We start from the raw sequence: 15,489 nt of genomic DNA, 5'->3' as shown, positions 1-15,489 counted from the left end.
AGGCAGGAGGATTGCTTGAACCTAAGAGTTAGAAGTTGCTGTGAGCTAGGCTGATGCCACAGCACTCTATCCTGGGCAAAAAAGAATGAGACTCAGCCTCAAAAAAAAAAAAAAAATACCAACTCTAAAATCGATTAAACTTCAGTAAGGTCAACAAATTTCAAAATGTCTGTTTTAAATAGTTTCATACCTTGCTAATGATGTAATTTTTAGTTAGTTCAAGATATTCAGTAAACAGTGCTAAGGCAATCAGAAATGTATATATTCCATGAATTTAAAAAGGATTTAAGGCAATCTATGAAAGAAAAATATGAGAAGGCCTTTTAACTAGCAAATTTTTTTAAGAGAAAAAATGAACTGCTTATCGAGTTTCAGAGGTATTATCAAAACCCTGAGCCGAAAGCTCTCTTTAACCACATGAAATTGAGAAGCACATGTATCCCATGGTGGGGTGACGCCGGTGACCTCTACACGGAAGTACTTATCTCTGAGAAACTGACCTTTGGAGGCGTTCTCTTCTCCATCCCAATTTTGTCAGGGAACAGGCAGCAAGCCCAGTTGGGGGTGGCAGCGAGTCCCACTTCTTAAAATACAGATGCCCCGAAGCCTCTGAACTTTAAATAAAACCACTGGTGTTTTTTAATTTCATGATAGTTCTTTCTGCTCATATATTCAGCAAAACAAAATCGACAAACCAAAATACCCTCTTCCTGCTTGGTGACACTGCTGTAGACATGACTGAGTTAATCGGAGAGACTCAGAAAAGAAGGTGGGGGTCTCGTCACCCCTTATCCAGAGTCACTATGGCTCCTCCTTCTCCAGCTCCCTCTAATGAGAACACCACAGTCCAGCTGCCTTACACCTGATGCGCCGACCTTTTCTCTTTTCTGTTGCACACTGGAAGAAGAGATGGCTTGGGCTACACAGATACTAAAAAAACCTGATGAGCAAAAGAAAAGGTCTGCATATACTTTTTACCATATCTGACACCTTAATTCCCTGGTGGCCTAGTGGCTGACACCACAGATAAGTAACACAGGCCTCCAATAACCTGCATGTGGCCCATGGGCCACAGGTTAGACACCCCTGCACTACAGTGCCTTACACCTTGCGAGTTTTTCCTTCTGTGATCTGACGTAGAACCCATAGTGCTTTGACATCACCCCTGTCAACTGCCAGGAATAAAAACTATTCACCAAATAGCAACATGTATTCAATTCCAATACTTGATTGGCTCAGAGCAGTTTGGGTGTGCTGTCATTAGTTTAATTAATTTAATCCTAGCACAAAAATTCTAATTTTCAGAAGGCAAAGATTAATTTAATTTTATTTTTTTGAAATGGCCATGCTCCCTATTTAGAAAGGTTTCTGGAACGGCACCTGTACAGCATCCCAACTGTGGTCCCACTAGTGCCACCTGGGCACAAATAACAGCTAGAGACTCTCTGGCCACAGTCTACAAATCCCAGACTTTTCTGTTTCTTATAATTTTTAGCAAAATTGATGAATACTACTTAATGTAATTGAAGGAAAAATAACCCAAACTCATTTTTGGACATAAGAAATGAATGCTAAGAGAGACGTGCTATTATTATAAAATTGCCAGTTTGCTCTTATCATGCAAAATTACTTTCAATTCAATTGAACATTAATATTCAAACTGAGCATCTTAGAAAATAATGTACCTCACACTGCTTGTGTAAATTCCAAAGGCTCTGGCCACTACAGGTGAACTTATTTTATTAGGAATGTTAGCTACAAATTAGGCCTCTAAATCTAAAAGATCAGCATTTTTCAGACTGGTATCTGAGAATACAAGCATACCAGGCATTATCTCAGAAGTGTTCTCTGCTCCAGTCAGCTTGGGCAACTCTGATCGAGACAGAGTTAAGCAGATTTACTTAGAATTTAAAGACACTTTAATGTGCATTCAGAACTTACAAGGAAGAAAGGAACTCTTTGTGAGTCCCCCCCTGTTACCATCTTCCCAAGGTAAGGACACCGTGGTGCAGTGTGTCTTAACGCACATTTCAGTCAAATAGTCCCCTACTTTAAAAAGTTATGGTTGTTTCTGAAAGTATTAAGACTCCCAAGTTCTCTGGGAAAGTATGTAAAAGAAAACAAAGCACTCTAAATCTGGTTAGGGGGGAGATCAACCATGCTGATTTCAGGCAAAGGGAATTTATAAGATCTCTGCTGGAGATGAGGGAAGTAAAAAGCACCACCTACCCATCACAGCAATTCACTGGGTGAAAATGGCCCGCCAGAAATCCATTATGTGAAAATCCCACCTTGTCATGTCTGCAACACCCCACACACACACATTTAGGTCTTAATCATACTTAGGATAGAGACAGGGTCAATAAATCCAACTAGAAGGAAACCGTGAATCCCAGGCCAAGTCTTTGAGACCACCAGCATCCCCCACTGCCTGGTCACGGCGCATGGTAATGACAGGACACGGGGCAGCCCTGGTCAGCCCCCTACCCCCACCAAAACTGTCACCTCTGCTGGGGGGGTGATCATAACATCACTGATTGAGAACCACTACCACAGCCTCATAGAGCCAGAAAAGAACTCAAAGGGCTGAGCTTGAAGAACTACATTCTTTTTTCCCCCAACTTATCTTAAACCAAAAAAAAAAAAAAAAAAGTACATCCCTACTTCATTATGGTGTACCCACAAAACAAACCATCTAACACAGCTCTTCTTATTCCAGAGGACCATGGCTACACTGGGGTGTCCACTCAGAGAAAGAGACTAAGCAATCCAACAATTGGAAACATTCTCGAGTTGAGGACAGGGAACAAGCCCACTCCCACATTACTTCCTCTCTCCTAAAACTCCAAAGCAATGTTGAAGTTCCATGTTTAACAGAAAGCATCTAACTTCTCTTGATTTGACTTCAAGTCCCAGACCTTGCTACGTTAGCACGGAACACAGAGCCCCTACAGCTTTATATTCCAGTGTCATGACTTTAATTGTGAATGTCTAAGACAAATTCCCCACCCCCTCCACCTGAGCTGTTGCACTTACAAGATGCCCAGGGCAAACTCAACCACAGCTGGCTTGACCTCTACAGATTCTGAACGCAAAATATGCAAAATGTTGGTGGAACAGTCAGAATAATGACAGTGAGTAGCTTCAAAGCACAACTTGGTGTTTTGAAACATTTTAGTCAATTCTAGCAGGACTCATGCCTGGTTCCTTTGGAGGCCCTGCAACAGCAAATTCAGACTAGGTTTTACTTGCAGCAGATGTGAAAGTCAAGATGGCAATTCCCACTTAATTCCCGCACACCGCATTGTATTCAAGTAATTGCTCCCACTCATCGAGTGGCTGCTTCTCTCAAAGGGATCCTCGTTTGGTAGCAAAATAACTACATAGCATTCTTGATCAGAAATCCGATAACACGAAATGTTTTTGAAAGCCACTGCGTGCCACAGAAAGGCTAAATAGTTTCCCAGCCTGATAAATAATTTTGACAAGGGAGGAAACTGGCGTCATCTCAAATCAAGTTTAGATTTTAAGGTGTAAGAAACTTCAGATGTTAATATTATTGCATCCCTAAGACAGGAGAATCAGTAACTTCACCATGGAGGAAGTTGAGTTGAAAAATATACAGCATCTAAACTTTGTACAGCCGTCACCTGCTCATAGAGAGCAGGCAGAAACGGGGAAGAGAAAGACACAGAGGATCTCTTATGAAAAGCTCTTCTCCTGTCTTGAGAAGGCACTGTTTATTTGCTCGACTACTTGTTTTAAGCAGCCCAAGGCAGCATACATCACCATGTCTTATGGGGTTTTCACCATGTTCATGGCTGCAACATAAGGAGATGGGAACAGAAGTTTACATATTAATATTTAATTAAGAGGATAATCAAGACTGCTATCAAAGTTAAATACTATTGGCCCTCTGTATCTTGGGGTTCCAAATCCTGAGAACACTGTATTTGCAACCCTGAGCTCCCTGGATGCAGAACCCACAAATATTGAAGGCTGTGGGACCTGAACATTCTTAGACTTTGAGAAGAGAGGCCTGGAACCAACTGCCCCCCGGAGACTCAGGAACAACCGTACCACACATGAGCTGGGCAAATTTAGTAACTGACTCCAGCACCTTTGAACCAATCACTTAAAAATGATTTCTGATTTTGGCTCAGTAGCTCAGCAGCTAGGGCGCCGGCCACATAGGTGGGAGGTGGCGAGTTTGAATCCAGCCATGGCCTGCCAAACAACAATGACAACTACAACAACAACAAAAATAACAATTGTTGTGAACGGCGCCTGTAGTCCCAACTACTTGGGAGGTTGAGGCAAGACAATCACTTAAGCCAGTGGTTGTCAACGTTCCTGATGCCTTGATGTATTTTCACTGTTACAAAGGGGTTGCGACCCACAGGTTGAGAACCACTGACTTAAGCCCAAGAGTTAGAGGTTGCTGTGAGCTGTGAAGCCACAGCACTCTACCAAGGACAACAAGGTGAGACTCTGTCTCAGAAAAAAAAGATTCCTGATTTTTTAAAACATCCAACTAGAGGCAGCGCCTGTGGCTCAAAGGAGTAGGGTGCTGACCCCATATGCTGGAGTGGGGGGGGGGGGTCAAACCCAGTGCCAGCCAAAAAAAAAAACACACAAAAAAATCCAACTAGAAAGAATTTATTGATCACCCCATTGCAACTTCAATTCTACATCTATGCTCCATTTCACTGAAAAAGAAGATGAACAAGGAAAATAATTTTTCTTATTTTCAACACAATACACTTAATTTGCAAAGATGGCTTGTCTAATTTAATGTGATTTGTCCAGGAATCAACAATGTTGATAATCCTATTATGTTCGGCACCAAATAGTTCTAGCATAATCACTGAGAAATTTAAGATGCAGAATCTAAAAGCATCAAACTGCTAATACATAAGAGCCCTGCCGTGTTTGCTAAAGAGCATCCACTGCTCCTGAGGCTGGATCTAAACTGCTTTTCAATGGATGACGTGCCTCTGCCTCGTAGCCTCCCGTCTGAAGCCTGCTAGGCAGTCTCCCACTGCCAGAACCATTCCGGATAGAAGGCCCTCAGGAAGGAAGGGGAAGAAGCCAGCCGCTGGGGAGAGCTATGTTGTCATCCCAAGGGACGTGGAGAAATGCACCCTTATATGTGGAAAAACTAAAACAAGTTTCCTATACATGGTGGCACTGGTTATTTAATAAAGTCATTAAGCATTTAGCTATCATAATGGACTTGAAGATGCCATTTTGGAAAACCCATTTAGGGTTTGTGGATGGTAATTTTAACAGCAAAATTAAAATGATAAATTGCACTGGGTTTCTCTGACGTGTGTGCTTAGCTTTATGCTTTACGGAGTACAGCGGCCTGCTGCATACCAAAATAAAAGTGACGCGAATCCAGCCCTGGCTGGCTTGAACACAGCCAGTGTTTATCAGTCAGTCTGGGTGGAAGAAAACAGGCCTTTGCGTAGGTCCACTGATTTTTTTCTTCCTTTCTTTTTTTTTTTTTTTTTTGAGACTGAGTCTCGCTGTTGCCCTGAGTAGAGTACGGTGGTATCACAGCTCACATCAACCTCAAACTCCTGGGTTCAAGTGATCCTTCTGCCTCAGCCTCCCAAGTAGCTGGGACTACAGTCACCTGTAATGCCTGGCTAGTTTTTCTAAGGGGTCTTGCTCTTACTCAGGTTGGTCTTGAACTCCTTAGCTCAAGCAACCTAGCGTCCCTGGTCTCCCAGGGTACTGAGATTACAGGTGTGAGCCACCACGCTTGGCCGATCCACTGATTCTTTTTTCTTTTTTTTTTCCTCACTTTGTTGCCCTCAGTAGAGTGCTGTGACATCACAGCTCACAGCAACCTCCAGCTCTTAGGCTTAGGCGATTCTCTTGCCTCAGCCTCCCAAGTAGTTGGAACTACAGGCGCCCACCACAACACCCGGCTAATTTTTTGTTGCAGTTTGGCCAGGGCTGCGTTTGAACCCGCCACCCTCGGTATATGAGGCCAGCACCCTACCCACTGAGCCATAGGTGCTGCCCAGGGCCACTGATTCTCTAGAGGCAGGCAGTGGCAGGACCCTTCCATCAGCTGGTAATAATGCCACCATGCTCCTCTGCACAGGACAGAAGGGAAAAAGAGCATGATGTTCAAGTCGACCAATGGGAGGGAACTCCAGCTGTGCCACGGAAACGCTGTGAGGCATTTGGGCAAATTTCTTAATCTCTGAGCCTCAGTTTCTTCTTTTAGGGTTATTGTTGCTCGAGTTTCTCCTCTGGGAGCCCTCCACAGCATGTCCAAGTACAAAAGTGATCTCAGAGTTGGATCAGGGATGTGCAGGTACGACAACAGCTAGCACTTCTTCTCTACTCTGCCTGGCCAAAGCCAAGTCCAGCCAGGGACTCGGCTCATCCCACTGTCCAACTGGTGCCCCAGCAGAGTGGCTGAGGCTTGTTCCACCCAGCTCTGCCGTCGACTGCACGGGATGCCTTCCCAGACACCGCCCAGTGCTCCTCTTCCCATATGGCCCTGTTCAGGCAACCTGAACTCAGCAGGGAGGGAACTTGACAACACTAGCCTGTGTAAGCACTTACTAATAAGCATTTAGCACCTACTGGTGTTAAAATAATGTTTCCTATAAGGAAGTGGTGACTATTGTAAGAACAGATTTGTACTGGTTAATACATTTCTTTTTTTTTTTTTTAACAGTGTCTTCCTTTGTCATCCTGGGGAAAAGTGCCATGGCATCACAGCTCACAGCAACCTCATACTCTTGGGCTCAAGCAATCCTCTTGCCTCATCCTCCCAAGTAGTGAGGACTACAGGAACCCACCACAACACCTGGCTTTTTTTTTTTTTAGAGATGGGTCTCTTTCTGGCTCAGCCTGGTCTGGAACTCCTGAGCTCCAGCAATCCACCCGCCTTGGCCTTCCAGAGTGCTAGGATTACAGGTGTGAGCCACCACGCCCGACCTGGGTCAATACATTTCTTCGGTCTCAATGGGAAGCTTGTAAACCATCTTGTTCAGACGCCCCTTCCCATAAGCCTTACTTTCTGAAGAAATGTATGAAAGTACATTAAAACAAAACAGCCAGGACAGGAGTGGGGGCTCACACCTGTAATCCTAGCACTTGGGAGTCCGAGGCAGGATGATGACTTGAGCTCAGGAGTTCAAGACCAGTCTGAGCAAGAGCAATACCCTGTCTCTACTAAAAGGCATAGTAATGCACACCTGTAGTCCCAGCTCAGTCAGGAGGCTGAGGCAAAAATTTCACTTGAGCCCGAAGTTTGAGGTTGCTGTGAGCTATGACGACACCACAGCACTCTACCCAGGGCAATAGAACAGACTCTGTCTCGAAAAACAAACAAACTAAAACCAAAAGCAAAACTGACACTAGCCATAACCATGCTAGTTATCATGTCACCCAAGGAGGAAAAACTGACACTCCAGGTTCCTCAACAGAAACACCTGCAAGCGAAGGCTCTCCCAGCCTTTGCTTCTAACGAGCTGAGAATCCAGCCCATTAGTAAAACCTCAAGCCAGAAAGTGACACGTGGCAAGGCCCAAATCCTTCCCCTACAAAATTGGCTTGGCCAGTGTATCTAATGCCCTGTGCTTCCTTTCTCTTACGGGCTGGCCTAGATTGTATTACTCAAGTCGTTCTAAGACAGACAACACCTGGTAGAAAAATGGTGGCTCTGGTTTCTTTTCTTCTCCCCACATCCTTTTTTGTAGAAGATAGGGACTCGCTCTGTTGCCCAGGTTGGAGTGCAGTGGTGTGATCTCATAGCTCACTGAAGCCTCCAACTCTTGGGCACACGCAATCCTCCTTCCTCAGCTTCCTGAGTAGCTGGGAATACAATCGCACACCAATATGAGAAGCTAACTTTTTTTCTTTTTGTAGAAGTGAGTCTTGCTATGTGGCCCAGGCTGGTCTCAAACTCCTCACCTCAAGCCATCCTCCTGCTTCAGCCTCCCAAAGCACTGAGATTACTGACATGAACCACCATGGCTGGCACTTTTCTTTCACATCTTCCTGGTTTTTTAAATTACTCAATAAAGCAGGTACAGTCAGGGATGCACATACTCTAATCTTATCAGGACCCAATTCTAGCGAGAAAAAAACAGGAAGCAGACAGTGTGCAAGAGGCGAATCACTAAGGGAACTACGTAAAATACAAGATGGGTTTTGGCTTTTTGCTTTTTTGGTTGATTGTTTGGTTTTTGCTACGAAATCTACACCCTCAAACTTCTGCTTCTGAGATACTGGCTGATAAGAGTATTCATTAATATGAGCAAATGCTCTAAAAAGCAGTGCCTAATTAAAAATACATTCACAGTCTAGCCAAGTATGATGAATTTGCAAAGGACTTTGAAACTACATAACCCTCTCTCCCTACATCAGGGTAGAGAATATTGCCATGAAATTCTTTTTCTTTTTTTTTTTTTTCTTTGAGACAAGAGTCTCACCCTGTTGCCCAGGCTAGAATGCCATGGTGTCAGCCTAGCACACAGCAACCTCACACTCCTGGGCTCTAGCCTCAGCCTGCCAAGTAGCTGGAACTACAGATGCCCAACACAACGCCCGGCTATTTTTTTCTATTTTTAGTAGAAATGGGGTCTCACTCTTGTTCAGGCTGGTCTGGAACTCCGAGCTCAAGGGATCCACCTGCCTTGGCTTCTCAGAGTGCTAGGATTTCAGGTGTGAGCCACCACACCAGGGATGGCTGGCATCGATTCTGTTGGGGAAGGGTAGTGACTGTGGAAGTGTCATTCATGTCTCATGGCACTTTTTTTTTTTTGAGATAGTCTCACTTTGTTGCCCCCAGTAGAGTGCCACGGCATCACAGCTCAAGCTCACAGCAACCTCAAATTCTTGGGCTTAAGCGATTCTCTTGTCTCAGCCTCCCAAGTAGCTAGGACTACAGGTGCCCGCCACAATGACTGGCTATTTTTAGAAATGAGGTTTTGCTTTTGCTCAAGCTGGTCTCATACTCATGAGCTCAGGCAATCCACCCACCTCGGCCTCCCACAGCTAGGATTACAGGAGTGAGCCTCCACACCCAGCCATGGCACTTTTTTATTTTGAGACAGAGTCTCCTCTGTCATTGGGACTAGAGTGCTATACCATCAGCCTAGTTCACAGCAACCTCAAACTCCTGGGCTCAAGTGATCCCCTTGCCTCAGCCTTCCAAGTAGCTGGGACTACTGGTGCCCACCACAATACCCAGCTAATTTTTCTGTTTTAGAGAGAGGGTCTTGCTCTTGGCTCAGGCTGGTCTTAAACTCTTGAGCTCAAGTGATCCTGCAGGCTTGGCCTCCCAGAGTGCTAGGATTACAAGTGTGAGCCACGGTGCCCAGCCTTCATGGCACGTTTTAAGAGATTCTATTTATTTAGGATTTGTTGCAAAATAAAAAAAAAAAGGAAGGAAGGAAGGAAGGAGGGAGGGAGGGAGGGAGGGAGGGAGGGAGGGAGGGAGGGAGGGAGGGAGGAAGGAAGGAAGGAAGGAAGGAAGGAAGGAAGGAAGGAAGGAAGGAAGGAAGGAAGGAAGGAAGGAAGGAAGGAAGGAAGGAAGGAAGGAAGGAAGGAAGGAAGGAAGGAAGAAAACCCTATATCCTGTAATGTCTAGTAAAAACAAAAATCCCCCAGAAAAGGACAAACAAACTTAAGACAAGATAGCACTTGCAGGACGTACTTAATTGTGACCTGAACAGAAGTGACCTTTCACAAGTGCATTTTCCATTATAAAAGGAATCCATTACCCTAATTTATAAATCATAAGTTATAGCCATCAAAATAGCTTTTAGAGCTGCCAGCTATTACAGAGAACCTCTAGTGATGCCATTAATACTTTAATTTTTAGCTTCATCAGGAACACAGACCAGGCCTCATTCCCCACGTAAACACACTCAAAGACCTTCTCCTGATTTAGGAGACAGAAGACATTAATTTGGAGAAATTCACTCTGTCCTCCAAAAGCAAAGTATTTACTCCAAGGGTAGGAGTGGGAGGAGAGAAAGACCATTCAGATATATCCCAAACCCAAGGAAAACACGAATGAAATAGTTCAAAGCCCTCTATCATCCTAAGTCATGATGCTATCAACTTAGAATAGCAGTTCATTCATCTCAGCACCTCCTGTTTGAAAAGTCAGTTTAAACAACGTGCTTGTAATTCTGTAGCTTAGTTGAATATATTTACACCCATCTTGGTCAAGTCAACAGCATTTGCTTTCAGCTCCTTGCTTGATTGCTTTGTTCTTTTTTTTTTTTTTTTTTTTGAGACAGAGCCTCAAACTGTTGCCCTGGGTAGAGTGCAGTGGCATCACAGCTCACAGCAACCTCCAACTCCTGGGCTCAAGGGAGTCTCCTGCCTCCACCTCCCAAGTAGCTGGGACTACAGGCGCCCGCCACAACACCCAGTTATTTTTTGGTTGCAGCGATCATTGTTGTTTGGCGGGCCCAGACTGGATTTGAACCCGCCAGCTCAGGTGTATGTGGCTGGCGCCTTAGCCGCTTGAGCCACAGGCGCCAAGCGGATTGCTTTGTTCTTTAAAATATAAGACCTGAACTCTCTTGCTTTGTTCTTTAAAATATAACACCTGAACTCTCTTGCTTTGTTCTTTAAAATATAACACCTGAACTCTCATTGTGGCGGGCACCTGTAGTCCCAGCTGCTTGGGAGGCTGAGGCAAGAGAATCGCATAAGCCCAAGAGCTGGAGGTTGCTATGAGTCCTGTGACGTCATGGCACTCTACCGAGGGCGGTAAAGTGAAACTCTGTCTCTACAAAAAATTAATTAATTAACTAATAAAAAGACCTGAACTCCCTCAGAGCTCAGATCTTACTCAGGACCCTCAGTCAAGAGGGGCAAGTTACTCTGTTTTGACACTTGGATAGACAGAAGGTAGAAAGTGTCTTATTTAGTCCTCATTATTACTAAATAAATAATAATGGACACATGGGAGGATGGCTCATTCCTTAACTACTTGGTTTCAGACCTGTAAGCAACTGCATGGTTTTAAGAAGCACAGACTAACTGCTAGAGAGTCTCCAACATTCACATCTGAGTGACTAGAAAGGGAGAGCTTCTTTATTCTGTTTTTTGTTTTCGAAGAGTGCAAGCCAACGCCTCATCTAACTGGGGGTGGCTGCTCCTCATAAAGTGGCGTGGGCTTCTGGGAAATGCCTCCCCCACACTATTGATTTTGAACCTTGAAAGCAAGCAAAGGAGAAAATACATGCACAGTAAGAGTAAGAGCACAGATAGAGGGCAGACAGGTGCCAGCTCTCCTGCCAACTTAATCTGAAATATGAACAAAGCCCTTTCAGTCTGACGCTATTCCTTCTGCAGGGAAAAGGGCTGTCGCTGCACAAGTGTGCCATCAATGACTCACTCTCAAAGTTGTTACTGCCTTAATCTTTTAAAAAATGATCACCTCCCAAAGATGATCATGTTATGGATACGGATGATCAAAAAGCCTTTGCTTTTGGGGGACCAAATGCTGACTTACAGGAAATGATGTGCTATCAATTCACAGCAGACAGAAATTATCTTAGGAACCGGAAAATAGACTTGGCTTTCTCCATTAGACTGTACAAATGACTTCTCTTTCTCCCCACAACTCACACAAATGACAGGCTGTAATACTTTGAATATTTTTTCTGTTTCCTTTACAAAAGCCTCCCACTTTTTTTGCATACAACTGTTTTTTTCCCTAATTCCAGAGATTACAACTGAAGAAGTTTCTGCAAAAAACAACTTAAAGACAGATTTGTCTTAAACTTTCCCATTATTCTTCTAAAAAAAAATCCTCTGTCCATCTTTTCTACAAATTCTCCAGTATAAGAATAGAGAGCTTATAAGAATTACAAGCTCTCTGGTAATCAGTGGTTTGAAAAACAGACACATGAAAAAATTGAAATGCAGTTCTCTGATGTGGACCTTCCAGCAAGGAAAAAAAACAGTCCCATGGCAAACTCACTAATGTGAATCACTGCCAAGACAGACAACTATTATTTGGTATCATTCATATGATAAAGGGCAAATAGTTCTGATTCATATCTATTAGGTTAGAAAATGTCCTATAAAACTGTTTCCAATTATTGCCTCCGGGGAATGAGGGGACAATCTTATTTGCTCTAACACGTAAGTTTTTTATGACAGAGCGTTAGTCTTACGTGGTCCCAATACACTACCCACTCTGTTCTTCACATTATCTGGTCTTAAAAAATAAAGTTCCCAAATCTTGCAGCCCAGACCCTACACACTCACACTGCAGTTCGCGTTTCTGTCTTTACCGACCTCCTAAATTCACTCTCCAAAGCCTCAATTCATCATTTTTCACAAGCCCCCAATCCCACCCTAGGTCCCCAAGCACGATTCAACACTCAATTAATCTCTGTGACGAGTTCCTATGTCAGCATCTATGGGACACAGTAAGTCTTAGATGTGCCAGCACGTCTAGGACAAAAAGGCAAAAAATATCAAGGGCAGGAAGGAGAGAAAGAAGATGCGGACTGTGTTCTTTTTTCTCTCAGGTCAGGCATTGGCAGAGAACGGTACTGGAGAAAGGCGGAGAGTTGGTAAGGGCTCACTGACATACAAATGACTGAGTTGAATGATGTCCAAAGCTGATCTGTGCTGACAAAAATCAGAACAGTAGTGACCCCTGGGGGAGCAATCATTAGGAGGAGGCACAGGAAGGCCTCTGGGGCACAGGTCACCTCTACAACCTGTCCCCGGAGAGTTTGCAGGCACTTGTTCACTTCCTCAGACTTCACAAGCTCCACACTTAAGAGCTGACCATCAACAAACAGCCCCAGCACTCCCCCACCACCACTCTGGCTGCAGAGTGAAGGGACTGCCAATCATCAATGCAGGACAGAGGTGGAACCAGGAGGAGGCCCTGGGGACACAAAGGGTCAGCTTGAAAGATGTTTTGGAGATAAGACCAGCAGGACTTGCCAAGGGAAAAAGAATGACTTTCAAATTTGAGGCTCGGTTATGTCAGTGACAGCTCCTAAGTTCCAAGGGAAAAAAGTCTTTGTTCATGGCTTTCAGTCTTCATACTGAATTCCATCTGTGTCTCCCCGTCTCAGGCGGTCTCTGAGCCCCAAGGCCCACTAGAACAGAGACCTGCTCACATGGCTCCTTCATGTCCTTGTGCCGGGAGGAGGTGGCTCACATGTTTATATGTACACAGTGCACAGCACTGGGGCACACAGTAAACGCTCGGCATCAGCCGTTAGCATCACAAAGAACAAGACACTGGTCCAGGCACCGTGGTGGGTGCCTGTATCCCACCTACTCAAGAAGCTGAGGTAGGAGGATCGCTGGAGCCCGGGAGCATGAGGTTGCTGTGAGTTTGAGGTTGCTGTGATCTATGATGCCATGGCACTCTACCCAGGGCGACAGAGTGAGAGTCTAACTAAAAAACCCAAAAAATTCTAATAGTATCATCAATGGATTGAATTAGGATTGGGGGTGTTTTGCCTAAAAATCTACTCCCTGTGTGTAGGGAACTTATAAGGGAGGATGTTTTCAACTACCCAACTTACTGAAGAGTTTTGGGGGAAAACTGCTAACAGAAGGACTGCTTGCAAATGTGAGAGTATAAATCACGAATTTTGAAACATATAATCAGACCCCAATAGACAAAGCTGGCAATAAACACTGTCCACAACCTAACATGAAAATAGTGAATTGATACAGGAATCCTGTTTATCTGTTCCAACAAACTAAAAAAAATGCAAAAACTAAAGCAAACTTACAACAACCTTTACCTGTCAGAGTAAACATTATCAGAATCAGTGGTACTGTGGTGACATGAATACTCATTCGTTGCCAGTAGCATCAAAATTAGCAGAATTTGTAAGAACATGTCATTTAACAAACAACCTTCCAACCAGTTTGTAACCAGAGGCTCATAAATTAAGCTGCTTATTTCAGATAAGTGGCAGAGCCGGGGATTCAAATCCACGGCTTTCGAACTAAGCCATGCTCTTTCTGCTCTGCCAGGAGGAAGGCACAGAAACAAACTGGATTCCTGAAGAATGGAAACAAGCTGCCAGTGTGTTCAACGACAAATGCAAAGCATGGTGCCTGGCATCAGGGCTCACACCTGTAATCCCAGCATGGTGGGAGCCCAAGGCAGGAGAATGATGACTTGAGGCCAGGAGTTTGAGACCAGCCTGGGCAACATAGCAAGACCTTTCTCTACAAAAAAAAAAAAAAAAAAAAAAAAGTTCTTAAATTAGACAGATGCGGTTGCATAGCCTGGAGTCCCAGCTACTCAAGCTGCTTAAGCAGGAGGATCCCTTGAGCCCAGAAGTTTGAGGCTGCAGTGAGCTATGACTGCCCTACTGCCCTCCAGTCTGAGCAACACAGAGAGATCCCATCTCTTTAAAAAAGAGAGAGAGAGAATGGCTTTGTTAACTATAATATATTATTTAAATTACGTGGAAACATAAGGAAAGGTCATTCTACAAGTGAAACCGAAGTAAGAATGCTTCAAACTAATTCATGTAAAAATTCATGTTTATTAAATATGATTGCTAAAATGGGGTTGGGGTTTCTGAATATTTTTTTGAAGTATCTAATATTATACTTAAAAAAAAAAAGTGTTGGCTTTGGCAGCACACACACTAAAATTGGAATGATTGCAGGGATGATTAGCATGGCCCCTATGCAAGGATGACACCCAAATCCTGAAGCATTTCATATCTTATGTACAGTGTGTGCCGAAAGCTTTTGGAAGCTGAATGCATTCAGCATATTTTGAAACTTAAATCATTCTTTGGTTAACAAATAAATTCGTCAGAAATTTGTCATATAGAAAAGACTGGGAGGGTGGGGCATTTCTTTTCACCTAGGACTTAGGCCCACAGAAGTATCTGGAAAAGTACAAGTTAATACATGTAATATATATCTAATTTGCATTTTATATATAAAAAGTTACATTTATATATAAATTTTGTTTTTTTTCTAAAGAGAGGCTCCCACTCTATTGCCCAGGCTTAAGTTCAGTGCAGCCTTAAACCCCAGGCTCCAGCGACCCTCCTGCCGGGAACCACTCTTAAATTAATCCACCCCCGCCCCTTGGGGGAAAAAAAAAAAAAAAAGTTTAAAGAGTTCTTCCACAAGATCACCTGGAACAGTCCCTCCATTATACTGACAAGAACCAAGGCCTGCAAGAATGTTACCTGCCCAAGGTCACAGACCTTATCAGGAACAGAGAACATACCAAAAAACATTCTAGACAACTCTACTTTTAACAACAACGAAAATAATAAGTAGTAAGAAGAATAAAGCCACTTTATGATTCTCTTAATAACTATACATTAATCCTGCTTTTAGTATTGACAATATCAGCCATCCTGGGAACTGGTGTCTCTTTCAGTGCTGATTTTTACTTGACAGTGTGCAATTGCCCCATCCTCACTTTCCTGAAAGAAATAATGATTCTGTCTGAACAGTTTTTACTGCTTGCAT

General features: G+C 43.7%; 1 protein-coding gene and 1 non-coding gene across 2 annotated transcripts in view; one reads left to right on the top strand and one right to left on the bottom strand.

Annotated features, from left to right (window-relative positions):
• AKAP12 (A-kinase anchoring protein 12) overlaps positions 1–15,489 on the bottom strand; it is a 113,033-nt gene that overhangs the window by 54,260 nt on the left and 43,284 nt on the right. The gene's annotated exons all lie outside the window — the stretch shown is intronic.
• Positions 14,619–14,725, top strand: LOC128586963 (U6 spliceosomal RNA). The gene has a single exon (XR_008380415.1). It is a non-coding gene; the product is annotated as a U6 spliceosomal RNA (small nuclear RNA).

Source organism: Nycticebus coucang, chromosome 5, assembly GCF_027406575.1.
Source record: "Nycticebus coucang isolate mNycCou1 chromosome 5, mNycCou1.pri, whole genome shotgun sequence".
In the NCBI taxonomy this organism is placed as follows: domain Eukaryota; kingdom Metazoa; phylum Chordata; class Mammalia; order Primates; family Lorisidae; genus Nycticebus; species Nycticebus coucang.
The sequence above is the reverse complement of the archived record's forward strand: the minus strand, read 5'-3'. Positions and strand labels throughout refer to the sequence as shown.